Raw genomic sequence first — 21,087 nt, 5'->3', positions numbered from 1 at the left:
TGAACATCTGGAAGTTCACGGTTCACGTATTGCTAAAGTCTGGCTTGGAGAAATTTGGGCATTACTTTACTAGCATGTGAGATGAGTGTAATTGTGTGGTAGTTTGAGCATTCTTTGGCATTGCCTTTCTTTGGGATTGGGATGAAAACTGACCCTTTCCAGTTCATTAGGAGGATCATATAGTATGAACAAGTGAGATTTATTCCAGGGATGAAAGGATTTTTTAATATTCACAAATAAAACAATGTGATTTTCCACATCAAAAAGGTGATTAATAAAAACCAGATAATCATCTTAATAATGCAGAAAAATCTGAGAAATTCAGCACCCACTTTGATACCATGTGATCCTATAATCCTACTTCTGGGCATATATCCAGAGAAAAACATGGATGAAAAGGATATATTTACTGGAATGTTCATTGCAGCTCTGTTTACAATAGTCAAAACATGAAGGCAACCTAAATGTTCATTGACAGAAGAATGGATAAAGAAGACAGTGCACATATAAAAAAGACTATTATTTGGCTATAAAAAAGTACAAAATAAAAACATTTGCAGCAACAAAGATGGTCCTAGGAGATTTTCATACTAAGCCAGACAAAGAAAAAGAAATACAGTATGATATTATATGATATCACTTACACAGATAATCTAAAAAGAATGATAAAAATAAACATTTACAAAACAGAAACAAACTCACAGACTTAAAGGACTAACTTATGGTAACCAGGGTTGTAAAGTGAGGGAAGGTATAGTAAGGAAATTTGGGACTGATATGCACACACTGCTATATTTAAAATGCATGACCAGCAAGGATCTACTATAACACAGGGAACTCAGCTCAGTATTATGCAGCTATCTAAATGGAAAAGTTTTTGAAAAAGAATAGATACAAGTATATATATATATGTGTGTGTGTGTGTGTGTGTGTAAACAAATTACTTTGATGTACGCTTGAAGCTATCAAAACATTGTCAATCAACTATAATCCAATATAAAATTAAAAGCTTACAAAAGTTCTTAAAACACTACTATATTGTGGCTTTTGATATTATTTGTTATAATTCAGATGATGTCTTGTGAGATTTTACTAGAATTCAAATAGTTAAAAGTAACAAGATTACATGCACTACCAAAATTTATTTTCTGTTGTTTCTGATATGTTCTTAGTCAAAGCAAGTTCACACACACACACACACATATACATATAAACTAAAGCCAAAATATGAAAACAATATCCAAGCAAAAATTGCGTTGAAAAATTTAGATAGGCAAGGAAAATTTTATTCAAAACTACTGCTTTGAAGCAAATGATGAAAAGGTTTTTAAGATCTTAGGTAGCAGGATAAAAAGTCATTTTTGTTTCCTGTTTGGCTTTGTCCAAAGAAGAACTAAATTTTCCCAAATTTTTATGCAAGAGGTAATTTTACAACTGGAGTAAGGCAACTGCCAAAGTTAGGCTTCTGCACTCTTATGAAAAGTGAGGGATATGGGCACTGTCTTCCTTGATGATAACATGTCAAAGAGATGGTTCCCAATTCCTTGAGAAATTCTTTCTTGGTTTATAAACTGTCAAGAATCTTTTAAAAATGTTTCTCAGACAAAGAACTTAAAACAATTTGTTCTACTCTGAACATAATGTCTTCTAGTCATGTTTCTAAACATACCACAGTCTTACAGAGACAGAGGAAAACTTGACTTTCTTCTCTGTAGGAGAAAACCTTATAAATGTATCAGCAAGTACAGTTTGTCGTTTTTGTTATTTGTTATTACTATTAAGAGTGCAAACTGATCTTGCTTTCAAATTTAGTTCTGTCACTTACAAATATGCAAGCTTAAGAAAATTATAGCATGTATCTATCTACAACATGGTTTCTTCTTTAGTAAAAATGCTTAAATGCTTTTAGAATTTTGGTCAAGATTAAATACTATTTGAGCAGTGATTCGTTAATTGCTTAGCTTATATTACATTTTAAGTATCAGTTCAGTTCAGTTCAGTCGCTCAGTCGTGTCCGACTCTTTGCGACCCCATGCATCGCAGCACACCAGGCCTCCCTGTCCATCACCATCTCCCGGAGTTGACTCAGATTCATGTCCATCGAGTCAGTGATGCCATCCAGCCATCTCATCCTCTGTCATCCCCTTCTCGTCCTGCCCCCAATCCCTCCCAGCATCAAAGTCTTTTCCAATGAGTCAACTTTCACATGAGGTGGGCAAAGTACTGGAGTTTCAGTTTTAGCATCATTCCTTCCAAAGAAATCCCAGGGCTGATCTCCTTTAAAATGGGCTGGTTGGATCTCCTTGCAGTCCAAGGGACTCTCAAGAGTCTTCTCCAACACTACAGTTCAAAAGCATCAATTCTTCAGCATTCAGCCTTCTTCAGAGTCCAACTCTCACATCCATACATGACTACTGGAAAAACCATAGCCTTGACTAGACAGACCTTAGTCAGCAAAGTAATGTCTCTGCTTTTGAATATGCTATTTAGGTTGATGATAACTTTTCTTCCAAGGAGTAAGCATAGATATTTGTATTTTGAAGTAGCTTACGATCTTTTTTAAAATTTTTGAGCTGATAAGAGTAAATTATCTATAGTGTATATGGAAGAAGTTAAACTCCTCCCAATACTTTGAACTCTAGCTACTTCTTATATGACCAGAAGAAAAAGTGATTGTTCTATATACATCTGATGAAAAAAAAAATGCATCTTTACTTTTTCACAAGTAAAGTTCAAGTGATGGTTTAGTCTCTAAGTCATTCTGACTCTTGCAACCCCATGGACTGTAGCCTGCCAAGCTTCTCTGTCAATGGGATTTCCGAGGCAAGAATACTGAAGTGGGTTACCATTTCCTTCTCCAGTGTATTTTCCCAAACCAGGGATTGAACCCAGGTCTTCTGCACTGCAAGCAGTCTCCTGCATTACAGGTGGATTCTTCACGCATTGAGCCACCAGGCGAGCCACAGATCAGAGTAGTGTGCTTTTACATGTGGAACTTAGCACAGATTGGTTGACCTCCTCAAAGAGCTAAGTAACAACAGTTAACTTCTCAGAATTTAAAAAGACCATATATGCAATAAAATATTTTATTCTTACAGGCTTTGGTCTACATTTTAGTGACCATCTGGATAAATAAGAGTTCTTTCTCAGAATAAATTCATAATCTATTAAAGTGATTCATAGTCTGAGGAGCATATTAGAATGACTTGAAAAGTAGCTCTCACATTACAATGATCAAGTCAAAATATTACAAAAAAAATATATGATATAAAGGTATTGGTATTTTTTTAAACAGATTATTACATTTTCTTTATTGTGGCCAGGGCAAGAATTACCTAAATAGTAATTAGCAATTAGTAATTGCTTTTTGGACTAAAAACAACAACAAAAAATCATTATTTGTTATATCAGGATTAAAGTACATATTTACAAAACAAAGATTTCTTTTAATAAAATCTATCTAGGTCTAAAAATAAAGAATTCAATTAATACATATTTAATATTTATTGTGTTCCAAGTTTATTTGAGATTATAAGAAATGACACTTTAGAAAATTCTATTTCAAGATATATATTTTGAAAATTGAGACTGATAGTAATTCTACTCTGATCTGACTATTGATAAATGCCAAAAGGACAGACAATGATTTCTTGGCTCATTTGTAATACATTTTTATTATTCATCCTTGAGTTGCCTATGTATGCACAAGGCAAAAATTATTTCTCTTCACATTCTTCATTTAATTTTTTATCTATAATGCTTAGATCTACCTGTAGTTCTAAGGCATCTGAGGATATTTAGTACATATATGTACTATGCACCTAGCTAATCATAACAAGGTCTAAACTTGTAATTAAAGAACGACTGACCTAGTATAAACAGGAAAATGCATATAAACACATATTGATAATTTTAAATTGGTATGTCGATGGTAAGAAGTCACTGTCATCATAAATTTACAGCAGCTCCAAAATTAACCATTCATTCTGCTGGTACTTCAAATATACCAGGGAAATTAATATCCTAACTAACTTTATTTGATTTAGTAAAAATGTAATTAAGTATTACTTGACCTTATCCCCCAAACATTTGATTACTGATCATTTCAGAACTGAGCCTTATGGTAGTAAGCAATATATTTAAAATAGTTTTAATCTAATTTAATTCTGTCTAGTCTATGAATATATTTAAATGATATATATTTTAAATTATGCCATTAATTTTATTGAATTTTCACAGCAACTTCAGAGTAAAGTCAGACACCATTGTACCATAAGTGTTTTGCATTTCTCTTTGAATAATAATACTGTATAACCAAATAAAGTCAGTGAAGTGCATGCAATCATATTATCTGATTCTGTTTGTGATGCTTTACCACATGCTTCCTGGGAGCTAAAGAAAAATGTATCCTCATTGTAGGAGTAATAAACACAGACAATTATGCATAATTATGGAGATTAAGTTCCAATTAAAGTTCAATTCAATAATACCTCTATCCAGAAATCTTTTCAAGTTTTTAGTGACATGACAAAAGATCAAAGAAACTAAGGTACTAATCTCTATTACTTTTTAAGAATAAAAAAAATGTTTGATTAGGGAATTCTGTAAGTATTCCAGTATTCAGGCAGCATGACAATTTCAAAAGCATATCTCCATTTGCATTAGTATTTGGACAGTTATCTCTTACTTGATATACTATTTCAGAGCAGGAAAGAGATTTTATATTCCCAAACTATATTTACTGCTTGGAAATATGCCAAAGAATCAGTTATCAGTCTGATTTTACCTACAAAAGTGTGTTTAAAATATTGCAATGTTGCTTAACAGATTTTAAAATATTTCCTGATGAAACTTCACAATTATCATTTCAGAATCCCACAGCTACATCCTGGACCCCTGAGCTCTCTCCCACATCCTATGGCCACTTCAAAAACTTCTCCTCTATCATTTTTCTGTTTACTTGCTTACTTTTTCACTTATTTGTCTGGACCATGTCTTAGCTGTGGGATACAAGATCCTCAGTCTTTGTTGTGGCATATGGGGTCTTTGGTAGCTGGAGCTGCAGCATGCAAACTCTTAGTTGTGGCATGTGAGATCCAATTACCAGAAGAGGGGTCACATCTCCTCACCCACTTTGGGAGTTCAGAGTCTCAGTCCCAGGCAATCAGTGAATTATATACTCACTACACATAACACCAGAAAGATCCTAAAAATTAAATATAGAGAGGGTAAAAAAAAGTTAATGATCAAATATGATAATGTGAAACCCAACAAATACTTCCTAAAAAACATAAAGCCAAGTATTATCCAATGTTAGACCTGGCCTATGTATTTTCAAACAATGTTCAAGAATAAAGACATTAAGTCTAGGACATAGGATCAATTATCTATATAACTGAAGTTAACATGCATGTAAAAAAGACAGAGTCCTTGTTTGATAGCCCTCATTTGTTTCAGTGATTTTTTAAAATAACCTAATGAAAATAAAAGAAAGGGATGTTGTGAACTAAATTAATATGTCCTCCCTAATTTCATATGTTGAAGTCCTAACCCCCAATATCATAGTATTTGGAGAAGAGACCTTTAGGACACAGAATTAAATTAGATAATAGAAGTAAGATATTCATGGTGGAATTAATGACCTTTTAAAAGGAGGAAAAGAGGGAGATCTCTCTCTCCAGGAGATCAAAGAGGAAAGGCCATATGAATGAAAAGCCAAGAAAGCCATCTACACTCCAAGGAGAGAAATCTGACCAGATGATGACCCTGCTCGCACATTGATCTTGGATTTCTAATATCTGTGAGATCTTCCAGAAGTTTGAGAAATAAACTTTTATTGACATGATATTTTGGCACTGGCCTTTCTTTTGGATTGGAATGAAAACTAACTTTTTCAGCCCCATGGCCACTGCTGTGTTTTCCAAATTTGCTGGCACACAGAGTGCAGCACTGTCACAGCATCATATTTTAGGTTTTGAAATAGCTCAGTTGGAATTCTATCACTAGCTTTATTAGTAGTATTGCTTCCTAAAGCCCACTTGACTTCACATTCCAGGATGTCTGGCTCTAAGTGAGTGATCACACCATCATGATTATCTGGGTCATGAAGATCTTTTTTGTGTAGCTTTTTGTGTATTCTTGCCACCTCTTCTTAATATCTTCTGCTTCTCTTAGGTCCATACTATTCCTGTCTTTATCGAGCCCATCTTTGCATGAAATGTTCCCTGGCTATCTCTAATTTTCTTGAAAAGATCACTAATCTTTCCCATTCTATTATTTTCCTCGATTTCTTTACACTGATTGCTGAGGAAGGCTTTCTTATCTTTCTTTGCTATTCTTTGGAACTCTCCATTCAAATGAGTATACCTTTCCTTTTCTCCTTTACTTTTTGCTTCTCTTTTTTTCACAGCTAATTGTAAGGCCTCCTCAGACAGCCATTTGCTTTTTTGCATTTCTTTTTCTTCGGGATGGTCTTGACTGCTGTCTCCTGTACAATGTCATGAACCTACATCCATATTCATCTGGCACTCTGTCTATTAGATCTTGTCACTCAAATCATCAAAAAAGCAAGAAAGTTGAGAAAAATTTATATTTCTGTTTTATTGACTATGCCAAAACCTTTGACTGTGTAGATAACCACAAACTGTGGAAAATTCTGAAACAAATGGGGAGTGGGGAAATACCAGACCACCTGACCTGCCTCTTGAGAAATCTGTATGCGGGTCAGGAAACAATAGTTAGAACTGGGAATGGAACAACAGACTGGTTCCAAATAGAAAAAGGAGTACATCAAGGCTGTATATTGTCACCCTGCTTATTTAACTTATATGCAGAGTACATCATCATAAATGCTGAGTTGGATGAAACACAAGCTGGAATCAGGATTTCTGGGAGAAATATCAATAACCTCAGCTATGCAGATGACACCACCCTTATGGCAGAAAGCAAAAAACTAAGGAGCCTCTTGATGAAAGTGAAAGAAGAGAGTTTAAAGATTGGCTTAAAACTCAGCATTCAGAAAACTAAGATCACAGCATCTGGTCACATCACTTCATGGCAAATAGATGGGGAAACAGTGGCAGACTTTTAGGCGGGGCCTGCAAAATCATTGCAGATAGTGACTGCAGCCATGAAATTAAACGATGCTTACTCCTTGGAAGAAAAGTAATGATCAACCTAGACAGCATTTTAAAAAGCAGAGACTACTTTGCCAACAAAGGTCCATCTAGTCAAGGCTATGGTTTTTCCAGTAGTTGTGTATGAATGTGAGAGTTGGACTATAAAGAAAGCTGAGTGCTGAAGAATGACACTTTTGAACTGTGGTGTTGAAGAAGACTCCTGAGAGTCCCTTGGACTGCAAGCACATCCAACAAGGCCATCCTAAAGGAAATCAGTCCTGAATGTTCATTGGAAGGACAGATATTGAAGCTGAAAGTCCAATATTTTGGCCACCTGATGTGAAGAACCGATTCATTTGAAAAGACCCTGATGCTGGGAAAGATTGAAGGTGGGAGTAGAAGCGGACAGCAGAGAATAAGATGGCTGGATGGCATCACCAACTCTATGGACACGAGTTTGAGTAAATTCTGGGAGTTGACAATGGATAGGGAAGCTTGGGGTGGTGCAATCCATGGGGTTGCAAAGAGTCAGACACGACTGAGTGACTGAACTGAACTGAACTGAACTGATACCTTTTGGTAGGAAAAGAAGAGGGAGTCAAGTGAATTTAAAGTATTTTAATATTTGAAAATACATTTATTTTGCTCTCACATTGAATCAATAAAAGGTGTGATATAAAATTTTATGTGGGAAAATTTTTTCCTTCAGAATTTTGTGGGGAACATGCCAATGTTCTAAATTTTTATTCTTTATGTGAATGTATTTGTTATAATAATATTTTCTTACACAGTAGCTTATAGAATTTTATCTTTTACCTCACTATGCTGATGCCCAATGAACAATTGTATTATGGCTTAGTATGTAATTGTTTATTTAGGAAATATTGTTTATATTTTGTTCAAACTTTACTTAATTAAAAATTGGATGACTTTTTCCTTTTGTTTGCTCCAATATCTCACCATGATATAACTCTTTTTAAGGTATTGAACCTCCTGAACAATTTCTCTAACTTTAAAGCCTAAAGATGTTAACAAAAACTTTGATTCAATTAAAATAATGTAACATTTTTCAGAGTATGTTTCATAAAATATAGGTCTTCTCACTAGTAGAAATTACATAAAGCAAATGGCTCATAGATAACATCAGCTTAGGAAATGCATGGCTGAACATTTATTAACTGTTGGTTTTATCAGAATATTTTGTATACCAGGTAGTTTTTAGTTATTCATAAAAGACACATGCTGTAAAATATATAATAATGAGAAATATTGTTTTCAGAAGGCATCACACAAAACTAGTTCTAAATAATAAACTGTAAAATTATCTCTAGTGATATCACCTTGATTTTCTTATGTGCCTTCATAAAGCTATCAGTGTAAATCATCAAATTAAAATTAGGTATAAATGTCATGATAACTCAGATGTATGTATTGGTTTCTTCTATATTAATAGAATAAATTTGTCCTATTGGCAAATGCTTCATATAAATATAGGAAATGAAGCTCTTATTTTTTAAAATTAGCTATAAATACACAAAATCATCCTATTTTGAGATAAAAGCAACTTAATTATATAACTCAAAGAAAGAGCATATTATTTTGTTTCAGCAAAACCAAAAGTAAAACAAATACAACATCCATGACTAAAATAACACATGGAGATACTGATAACCATTCATTTAATAAACATTTATGGAAAACGAATAGACTAAGTCATTAGATTCCTGAGAGTTAAGATGGTTCACCTCTACCCTTTTTAAAATATAAATTTATTTATTTTAACTGGAGGTTAATTACTTAACCAATATTGAATTGGTTTTGCCATACATCAACATGAATCCACCACAGGTATACACATGTTCCCCATCCTGAACCGCCCCCCCTACTTCTTGCCTCCCAGTACCATCCCCCTGGGTCGAGGAGCTTAGGAAATCCGTGGATGGAGGATCCTGGTAGGCTGCAGTCCATGGGGTTGTTAAGAGTCAGACACGACTGAGCGACTTCACTTTTACTTTTCACTTTCATGCATTGGAGAAGGAAATGGGGACCCATTCCAGTGTTCTGGCCTGGAGAATCCCAGGGACAGAGAGGCCTGGTGGGCTGCCATCTGTGGGGTCGCACAGAGTCAGACACGACTGAAGAGACATAGCAGCAGCAGCAGCAGTCTGGTATCAGGCAAATCCCCAGCAATCTAGCTGATATGTGGTATCAGAATGGCCTGCACATTGTTTAGAGTTCTCAGAGGTAGACACTAAAGTCTAAACTGAATGAGTGATGATGGTTAATATGTGCTTTTTGAGGAGGTGGTATCTAAACCTTGAAATGCGATTTGGAGTTGATTGGAAAGGAGTCACAAGCAGCAGTTGGGAATGGGGTGCTTAGATCATTCACTCCCAATAAAAACTCTATATGCTTTATGGCGTTAATTCTGGTCTGGAGACTTAGCTAAGGTTTACTGACTATTTTTCCAGTCTGCTTATATAATAAATAATAACCTTATCATCAAGGAGAAATGTTTATATTTGTTTGTTTTGTTCTTTTTGTTTCCCCCCCCCCCAGATAAGCAGCACTTAACATTCTTAAATAGAACTGAGTAAATGCAGGTGTTTAATTTTTCATTTTAAGGCAAACTTACAACAATTTATTGTGGTATTAAAGCTATGTACAGCAAGTGGATAGTTACTTTGAATTTTTTTTGTGTGTGTGGTAAGATATTCAGTAGCAGAAGCTAAAGAATGGTAGTTTTAGGTGTACATATACACAATAATAATGGTAAATAATAATAATAATACTGTTTGGCTTTAAAAACAGAATTCATCAGAAGTCCAAAGTTGGGGTCTTATTAACTATTTCTTGAAAAATTGTACAAATGGTAACAATTTGCAACATTCCTTATATTGTTAACTTACAGAAACCCAAAGTTATTTCTTTTTAAATGCACAATCTGCAACAAAGAGTAAATTCTATTGAAGCATTTATGAATGTATCACTTCAGAGACAATCCAGATAAGACCTTTCTGCCTGGTCACTTTATGTCTCAGCAGATAAGCTTGCCAATTTGTACTGAATGATGAAGTTTCCAATTTGGTTTCATTTTCCTGTTATTTCACTAAGTATCAAGAAATAAAACATTGGTTTAGAAACAAAGAACAATCACATCAGAAATCTTTATTCAATATTCTTATGTGTAAATCTTTTCCATCTATGATTTACTGTTGTAAAAATCCTCCCTGATAATCACTGTCATTGACTCCAAAGATGCATTTTATTTGTAATAATATATGAAACATAAGGGCACTAAGCACAGGCGGCTGCGACTGGCACACTAAGTTCAGGCGGCTGCAACTGGCGCACTAAGCGTGGCTGAGAGGAGCTACCCCACGACTGAGGTCAGGGGCAGTGGCCAAGAGTGCTAGACTGCATGGCACAGGAACAGCTGGGAGGAGCTACCCTGAGTCCGAGGTCAGGGGCGGCAGCCCGGAGGAGCAACCCCATGTCCAAGGAGTGGTAGCTGCACAGGCACAGGAGGGCCTAGAGGAGCTATCCCACATCGAAGGTCAGGAAGGGCGGTGGTGAGGAGGTACCCTTCATCCAAAGTAAGGAGCAGTGGCAGCACTTTGCTAGAACACCCGTGAAGAGATACCCCACACGCAAGGTAAGAGAAACACAAGGAAGATGGGAGGTGTTGCAAGAAGGCATCAGAGGGCAGACACACTGAAACCATACTCACAGAAAACTAGTCAATCTAATCACACTAGGACCACAGCCTTGTCTAACTCAATGAAACTAAGCCATGCCTGCTGGGCAACCTAAGACGGGTGGGTCATGGTGGAGAGGTCTGACAGAATGTGGTCCACTGGAGAAGGGAATGGCAAGCCAATTCAGTATTCTTGCCTGGAAAATTCCATGAACAGTATGAAAAGGCAAAATGATAGGGTACTGAAAGAGGAACTCCCCAGGTCAGCAGGTGCCCAACACGCTACTGCAGATCAGTGGAGAAATAACTCCAGAAAGAATGAAGGGATGGAGCCAAAGCAAAAACAATATCCAACTGTGGATGTGACTGGTGATAGAAGCAAGGCCCGATGCTATAAAGAACAATATTGCATAGGAACATGGAATGTCAGGTCCACGAATCAAGTCAAATTGGAAATGGTCAAAGAAGTGATGGCAAGAGTGAACGTCAACATTCTAGGAATCAGAGAACTAAAATGGATGGGAATGGGTGAACTTAACTCAGATGACCATTATATCTACTACTGTGGGCAAGAATCCCTCAGAAGAAATGGAGTAGCCATCATGGTCAACAAAAGAGTCTGAAATGCATTACTTGGATGCAATCTCAAAAATGACAAAATGATCTCTGTTCAACTTCCAACAACACAAGAGAAGATTCTACACATGGACATCACCAGATGGTCAACATCGAAATCAGATTGATTATATTCTTTGCAGCCAAAGATGGAGAAGCTCTATACAGTCAACAAAAACAAGACCAGGAGCTGATTGTGGCTCAGATCATGAATTCCTTATTATGAAATTCAGACTCAAATAAAAGAAAGTAGGGAAAACAGCTAGACCATTCAGGTATGACCTAAATCAAATCCCTTAAGATTATACAGTGGAAGTGAGAAATAGTTTTAAGAGTCTAGATCTGATAGATAGAGTGCCTGATGAATTATGGAATGATGTTTGTGACATTGTAGAGGAGACAGGGATCAAGACCATCCCCATGGACAAGAAATGCAAAAAAGCAAAATGGCTGTCTGGAAATGCAAAAAAGCAAAATGGCTGTCTGGGGAGGCCTTACAAATAGCTGTGAAGAAGAGAGGCAAAATACAAAGGAGAAAAGGAAAGATATAAGCATCTGAATGCAGGGTTCCAAAGAATAGCAAGAAGAGATAAGAAAGCCTTCTTCAGTGATCAATGCAAAGAAATAGAAGGAATGAATAGAATGGGAAAGACTAGAGATATCTTCAAGAAAATTAGAGATACCAAGGAAACATTTCATGCAAAGATGGGCTCAATAAAGGACAGAAATGGTCTGGACCTAAAGAAAGCAGAAGATATTAAGAAGGGGTGGCAAGAATACACAGAAGAATTGTGCAAAAAAGATCTTCACAACCCAGATAATCACGATGGTGTGATCACTCACCTAGAGCCAGACATCCGGGAATGTGAAGTCAAGTGGGCTTTAGAAAGCATCACTATGAACAAAGCTAGTGGAGGTGATGGAATTCCAGTTGAGCTATTTCAAATCCTGAAAGATGATGCTGTGAAAGTTGCACTCAATATGCCAGCAAATTTGGAAAACTCAGCAGTGGCCAGAAGACTGGAAAAGGTCAGTTTTCATTCCAATTCCAAAGAAAGGCAATGCCAAAGAATGCTCAAACTACCATACAATTGCACTCATCTCACATGCTAGTAAAGTAATGCTCAAAATTCTCCAAGCCAGGCTTCAGCAATACGTGAACTGTGAACTCCCTGATGTTCAAGCTGGTTATAGAAAAAGCAGAGGAACCAGAGATCAAATTGCCAACATCCGCTGGATCATAGAAAAAACAAGAGAGTTCCAGAAAAACATCTATTTCTGCTTTACTGCCCATGCCAAAGCCTTTGACTGTGTGGATCACAATAAACTGTGGAAAATTCTGAAAGAGATGGGAATACCAGACCACCAAACCTGCCTCTTGAGAAATCTGTATGCAGGTCAGGAAGCAACAGTTAGAACTGGACATGGAACAACAGACTAGTTTTAAATAGGAAAAGGAGTACGTCAAGGCTGTATATTGTCACCCTGCTTATTTAACCTATATGCAGAGGACATCATGAGAAATGCTGAACTGGAAGAAACACAAGCTGGACTCAAGATTGCTGGGAGAAATATCAATAACCTCAGATATGCAGATGACACTACCCTTATGGCAGAAAGTGAAGAGGAGCTAAAAAGCCTCTTGAAGAAAGTGAAAGAGGAGAGTGAAAAAGTTGGCTTAAAGCTCAACATTCAGAAAATGAAGATCATGGCATCCGGTCCCATCACTTCATGGGAAATAGATGGGGAAACAGTGGAAACAATGTCAGACTTTATTTTTTTGGACTCCAAAATCACTGCAGATGGTGATTGCAGCCATGAAATTAAAAGACACTTACTCCTTGGAGGAAAATTTATGACCAACCTAGATAGCATATTGAAAAGCAGAGACATTAGTTTGCCGACTAAGATCTCTCTAGTCAAGGCTATGGTTTTTCCTGTGGTCGGGTATGGATGTGAGAGTTGGGCTGTGAAGAAGGCTGAGCACCAAAGAATTGATCCTTTTGAACTGTGGTGTTGGAGAAGACTCTTGAAAGTCCCTTAGACTGCAAGGACATCAAACCAATTCACTCTGAAGGAGATTAACCCTGGGATTTCTTTGGAAGGAATGATGCTGAAGCTGAAACTCCAATAGTTTGGCTATCTCATGTGAAGAGTTGACTCATTGGAAAAGACTCTGATGCTGTGAGTAATTGAGGGCAGGAGGAGATGGGGACGACAGAGAATGTAATGGCTGGATGGCATTACTGACTCAATGGATATGAGTCTGAGTGAACTCTGGGAGTTGGTGATGGACACGAGGCCTGGCTTGCTGCAATTCATGTTGTCACAAAAGTGGACACTACTGAGATACTGAACTAACTGAACTGATGAAACATAAGAGTTTTATACAAATTAAGAGAAATGATTTTTATTTGTTTGTAACAACCCTCTCCAGTACTCTTGCCTGGAAAATCCTATGGACGGAGGAGCTTGTTAGGCTACCGTCCACAGGGTCACAAAAAGTCGGACACGACTGAGAGACTTCACTTCACTTAGAAGAAGGGAAATATTTTGAGGCATGTTATTGATTTATTGAAGTCATTAGAGTAATGCAATAACCATTAAAAAATCTATTATCTGTGTTTTATGCAGTCATAGAGGTATATGGATTAGCTTTATGACTTGAAAAATGTTTCATAATGCAGAATAAAGAAAATAGATTTATTTGAGACACTTTAATACACCCTTGATATATCCCTTGCTTTTTAAACCTAGTGACATTTTATTGAGTAAGTGAATTACATTTATAAAGTAAAAAGACAAAATTAAATCTTCACTGGATTAAGATTACTTATGCAAGAAACTACATTTCTCATGGAATGAGGCATAGCAGGGAGAAAGGTTTTGTTTATTTAGATTTTCATTACTAGTATCAGGACATCTAATGCTGAAAAATACATTCAATAAATTCAAATTCATGTGTACATTCTTTATTCATTCTGAAATGTTCCAAAGAAAGTCACATGTCTTAGACTGGAGAAGATCTAGTTAATGTTCCATATAATAATCCCTGAGTCTTTTGCTTTTTCATATTACTGTTTTCTCCTCATCTTGGGCTTATTTGAAGCCAGAAGGGCAGAGCAGCATGGTCTCCCAGGCCTGTAATTACTGCTTCTTATTCTGACGAATCAATATAAAATGTTAGCCTGAAACCTGATATAATCAACAACATTCTCTCTGTTTCACAGCAGGAAATAAAGTTATTTCAGAATCCAAGGCACAAAAATGAGTGTTTATTGTAACATAATTTTGCCAGGCAAAATACTGAACCATTGTTTTCTCATAATACTCTTGGTTAAAATAGTTGATTCAATATTTTTGTAAAGATATGCTATAAAAATATAAATCACCCTGAATATACTCCTTTCTTATACATACTTGTTGACAATATCTGTAATTAGGATGTAGATCAGTCTGATGCAACGAGTAAAACAGTTAAAAATATATGTTTAATAGTTTACCTTTAGTAGTTTTATTGTTTATTCTATGTTTCTGTATATCTTTTCTGTTCTTTAGCATTTAATATTGTTCTAGTTTCTAGTCTATTTGGCATTTACTAAAATGGAACTAAGAAATCACTTGCATAAAAATTAATAAAATACCACTTTTGATACAATGTCAATAAAAGGAAGGTGATATTTGACACTGAGTGGTTTTCAATTATCCAAATATCATACAATGAAGCCATTACTTACTGTGTATGTTCTTATTAGTAACACTTGATGCATATATGTTAAAGTTTGAGAATTTTGACATTTTTGGATAGTAGGTATATTGGTGATAGCATATTTTTAAGTCAAAAAGTCTCTCTAAATCTTTGCCATTTTGACATTCTTAATATCATCTTGCTACTCAAATATCAGACTGAATTCCAGTGTCTTTCCCAGAAACAGTGACCTAGCATTTTTCACATTGCATGAAGTCTGTGGAGTAACCACCTCAAAAACTCTATGACTAGCACTACACTGAGTCATGACTGAGAACTGTTATACCAACAAGCCAGTCAGAAATGAAAGGAATATATATATATATATATATATATAATGCTGAATACTTTTTGTTTATCCATATTTCTCTACCTGGACAGGAACAGGATTAATCTAGATTTCAAATTTGAGAAAAGGCTTGTTTTGTGATACAGTTATTCACTCATCATATATAGGCTAATGCACAATTTTAAATATAATATCCTACAACAAATCCCATTTTCTTTTCCTAAAATAGCTTTAAGGAATTTTAAAAAGATTTTTGCAGTTTAGCTGAATGCTATGATATTTTAATGTTAAAAAATTTCACTGTTAATAACAGAATTATCAGTCACATTATTTATCTGTATTTACATTCTGATAGCATACAAAATCTATAATTTTCCTCTCTTATTCTGAGGAATTAACTAAGTTTATTAATTAATGTGTCTTCATAATATTTATTTGTGTTAAGTGCAGAAAAATTTTTCCCTTTTAACTGATGGGGAAAAAAAAAATAGTGTCACATATACACAGAGGAAATAAATCAACTTGTGATGATGGTAGGTATTTTACCAGGCAATACAGCTCCAGATGTTTGAAGCATTGTTTGTCATTTCAACAGACTGAATAAAAATGACATTCAGTGAAAAGGAAGGAGGTTCAGTGAAGAGGAAAGAGAAACTTGAAATCATACAATATACCACAAATAAACCACATAATTACTTCTTAGAAACAGAACAAAAGTTTATCATTCAAATAGCTCTCAATAGTTTAGCTCCATTCAGAAAGATGTTTACGTTTTGTGTTAAATTTGAATATATTGGACTCATTCCTTAGGCAAGCCAGATTTTAGCTCAGTAGGCATTGGAGTAGATCCAGGTAGCTGGCACAAGGCCTCAAATAAATAAACGTTAAAGAGTACAATACTACAACAGCAGTGTTAAATTAAACTTGACATTCTTAACAAAAAGATTCATTATTTGTATGCTTTGGGGAAATCTGATTTGTTTCCATAAATCTCTTCTCTTGGTATTTTGAGCAGCTGGTTTAAAATAAAATATTTCTGCCACCTTAATTTATTACTCATAATTAATACTTATAAAAATACAAATATTTACAGATTGCCATAATTTACTGGTAAAATTATTTAAATCATTGCATCTTAATTTCGAATGACATTATTAAGCATCTATCAGCCATTTGAAAAATCCATTAACTTGTGTTGTATAATGTTTCCCTTGACCATACCCTTCTTTCTGTAATTGTGATGTCAGAACAACTAAAATATTTATCTAACTTTACCTCCAAAGGCTAAACATGCATTTAAGCCTCTTTAAATTACTTCTGAATAATGTTTGAGCACCTCTAGGAGGGTATTTTTCATGGACTCACATAGTTTTTCTCTTTGATATACTACAGTAAATGCCAGTTTCCTCATCTAGCATAGTAGTATAACAGTGACCATAGATATTCAATATTACCAATGAACAGTGGGATGTGTGGATAATTATTCAATTCCACACTATCTTCCTGAACCATTGAGACAAAGACCTCCTTCAAGATGAGATGTTTTCCTTCTCTGTCTGACTTATATCACTAAGTATAATATCCCTATGTGTGCATGCTTAGTCACTTCAGTTGTATCCAACTCTTTGCAACTCTATGGGTTGTAGCTCACCAGGCTCCTCTCTCCATGGAATTATCCAGGCAAGATACTGGAGTGGGTTGCCATGGCCTTCTCCAGAGAATCTTCCTGACTTAGTGGTCAAACCTGTGTCTCTTACATCTTCTGCATTGGTAGGCAGATTCTGTACCACTAGCACCGCCTGGGAAGCCCATGTATTTGTATATGTGTATATTTACATATGTGTGTACTTATATATGGTCCTCCAGGTGGCTCAGCAGTAAAGAATCCACCTGCAATGAAGGAACTGCAGGAGGTGTGTATTCTATCCCTGGGTTGGGAAGATACCCTACAGACAGGACTGAAGTGACTTAGCACACATGCATATATTTCTATATAAAATGTATATATTATCATTATATATCACTTTGGTTATTTTATAGAGAGACTTAACATGATTTAAGATTATCACTTAATCTGTAGGAATATATAATTTTTCATATATATGTACATATATATATCAGAAAAAATCAAAAGGAACTTAAAATGTATACATATTATAATAAGTAGCTTCACTTGTTATCCCAGAAAATATTTTTTCACATTATTTTTTTATGATCCAATGCATTTCAAAGAAGACTTAGACTAAAATATGATGTACATTATTCATTTGTCTAAGTATTCAATCTTGATAATATAGAACCTGAAGGCTGAAGACATTTAAGAATATAGAGATCTATTGAAAGTCTCTCATAACAGCATTTTATAGTAAAAAATAACTGAGTTAAGTTGCTTCTATTTTGAGATCCACAGCAATATTTGAAAGAGACAGCTTTGCTTATCTAATTAATGTATGCCAGAAGTTTATGTTATTATGGCTGGTGTATCAAGCTCACTACACTCTAATCTGATTAGACTTACATAATATATAAATGTTACATTTCATCATACTAACACAAAGATGTTGGTGTTTGGAAAATACCCAGGAATTTTCACAGCAGAGATATTCAGAGAAGGAGACACACTGATTTTGTGTATTAATCCCTACATAATCGCATGTGCAAACCCAAGTCAGGTGCATAAAGCCTCAGAAACTGAATTGGGATCACTGCCTTAGTCTAAAATTATTGAGTGGGTCATGTAAATGGCAAACCCAATGCAGCAGAGCAGTAGAGCTTTGGAATTAGAATTTTTAAACTATAAGCCAAAGAAAGTGAAAATTGGTCTGAAATTATCTGGGTTAATTTTGTGCTAAAAATAAATAAATAAAAATAAAATCCCCATATTCTTCAAAGAATTATAACAGGAAATAAAGTCTACAGAAAATCCAAACACAATAAACAAGGACCAGTAACATTTAACCAATCTCTGTGGATAAAACAATAATGATATCTTACCCAAATCTGACCCAGATGTTAACATTACCAAACAGACTTTAAAGCAGCCATTGTAACTATCTCATGAGGTAGCAGAAAACCTTCAGAATGAATGAAAAGGTAGTTCTAAGAGAAATCTTTTAATATAAGAAAAATAATGTAATAAAAATTATAATACTTAAAAAAATCCCAAATGAATACTCTATGTGTTCAATAGCAAAATAAAGATGAGAAAAGAATTAGTGAATTTGAAGAAATGAGCTTGAAGACACATTAATATAAATTATTTATTCAGAAAGAGAGAAATATTTAAAAAAATAGCAAAATATGACAGGGAATTTAAGTATTGGTTTCACTTGCTACTGAACGTAGACCATTTCTATGAAACCTTTTGAAAGCTTAAATGGACTAAGTGAAGAAGCAGTTACTGTAGGACACATCTTGCTACTGAATACACACAGTAAGTAGAGACAAAGCACAGATGCTCACAGACACATTTCAAAGCTCTGGTGGCTTGATGCTAAGTGTAGTTCCCAGGGAAGGAGCTTGGTGGCGCCACTCTCGCTGCTTGCGTTGTGTGATTCCTCTGTGATGGCTCCCCGCAAAATCAACATTAAACTCTTATTTTTGCTTTTTTTCTATTTTTGTATAAGCAAAAAAATCCTCTTCAGATATCTTTTTGTTAGTGGAAAATAGTATTAAGCAATCTTTGGAAAAGCAAGGTGTACCAGGATTGTGCAAACTAGTACAATAGCATCAAATGACTTACAGGCAAGATAGTCACTGTGATGAGGCCATCTGTATTTGCTGGCTGGCTTTTAGGGTAGTTAGGCTCTTACCCTCCCAAAGAGACTGGAAGACAAGAGTTGCTCTTTTTGTGGATGATTATATTTCAAAGAAGGTAGGTAACTCCCAGGTCCTGAGAAAGACATTCCTCATTTGTAGAAATTTTACATTTCAAAGAGGTAGAGAAAGAGTTTACAATTGCCAGTTTTTCTAAAGTAAATGTCCTAAGAAAAGAGAAATCAAGGACTTATAGTTGGGAAGAAACCTGTTTAAATTTAATTAAGCTGTGTGTGCTAAGTAGCTAAAGTCATGTCTGAATCTGTGATCTGATGGGCTGTAGCCACCAGGCTCCTCTGTCCAAGGGATTCTCCAGGCAACAATACTGGAGTGGATTGCCATGCCCTCCTTCAGAGGATCTTTCTGACTCAGGGATTGGACCCACATCTCTGAATCTCCAGCATTGGCAGTTGGATTTTTTACCACTAGAAACACCTGGGAAGTGCTTAAATTAAGCTGAAAGGAATGTTAACACTATTGGTCAATGACTAGGATAAAGTATGAACATAAATGATACAGCTGAACTATTTCAGTTTTTAGCTCTTTTATTTGACACTGGTTATCCTATAATCAGATTAACTTCTATTCTTTTACTATATTTTAAAAATTCCAATTAAAGTTATTCTAATTCATGCTTTAATTTCTGACAATATTTTCCTAATAGTATCCTTTTCTTCTTTAATTGGTCCAGGTACATTAACTTGGGATTGTTTTTCAAATGTTTTTGTTACTGCTATAATAGAGTCTTGTCAATCACTTATTTTTAAAGTGGCTACATTTGAGTATTTTGTTTTAAAAACAAAGTAAACACTGTAAGTTGTGTCTTTAAAAATGCAAACAAATCATGACCAAAATTCAAGAAGTGAAAAAAAAAATACTTTTCATGACCTGAAAATGGTCAGAAATCCAAGCTTTAGGAGTTTCAAATATCATTATGGGAATCAAGCACAGTCACATAGAAATACCTTTACCTTATTAATTTGTCAATAGATATTTGTTAATTACCACTTATGTTCCAAGCACTGCTTCAATGCTGAAGATATAATACATCAAGGAATGGGGAGCACACAAAGTGCAACTGAACAGATACATTCAATTCACTTCAGTTCAGTCATGAATCACAGCACACCAGGCCTCCCTGTCCTTCACCAGCTCTCGGAGTTCACTCAGACTCATGTCCATTGAGTCAGTGATGCCATCCAGCCATCTCATCCTCTGTCATCCTCTTCTCCTCCTGCCCCCAATCCCTCGCAGCATCAGAGTCTTTTCCAATGAGTCAACTCTTCGCATGAGGTGGCCAAAGTACTGGAGTTTCAGCTTTAGCATCATTCCTTCCAAACACAGATACATTAATAACAAATAGATAGTTCATTTATTTAGTAACATATAATTCATTAAGAAAACTCAAAGCAAGTTTGGTAGTGCCTGCCATAGTAAGAAAAATAAATAAATAATGGGGAGAATGAAGATGAGGCACCATAAAGAAAGTGGTGGTGACATTTTCAACAATTTAGTGGGAAAAGCTTACTGATAACGAACATTCAGTTTGTCAGGTGGCTATCTGTGGATAAGGTACTCCAGACAAAGAAAACAGCAAGTGCAGAGACTCAGAGATAAAAGAACTAGATCCATTAAAAAAAATGAAAAGAAAAGAGGCTAGAATCTCTGGTGAGGGTAAGGAGATGGAAAGGAGTTGGGGATGATGCCCCAGTGATAACAGCCGGCCAGGTTATGTAACCTTATATATATCATGAAGAAACTTTAACATTTTATCTGAGTGAAGTGGAGCCACTGAAGTAGAATT

This window comes from Oryx dammah, unplaced genomic scaffold (assembly GCF_014754425.2).
Source record: "Oryx dammah isolate SB20612 unplaced genomic scaffold, SCBI_Odam_1.1 HiC_scaffold_24, whole genome shotgun sequence".
Lineage (NCBI taxonomy): Eukaryota > Metazoa > Chordata > Mammalia > Artiodactyla > Bovidae > Oryx > Oryx dammah.
The sequence above is the reverse complement of the archived record's forward strand: the minus strand, read 5'-3'. Positions refer to the sequence as shown.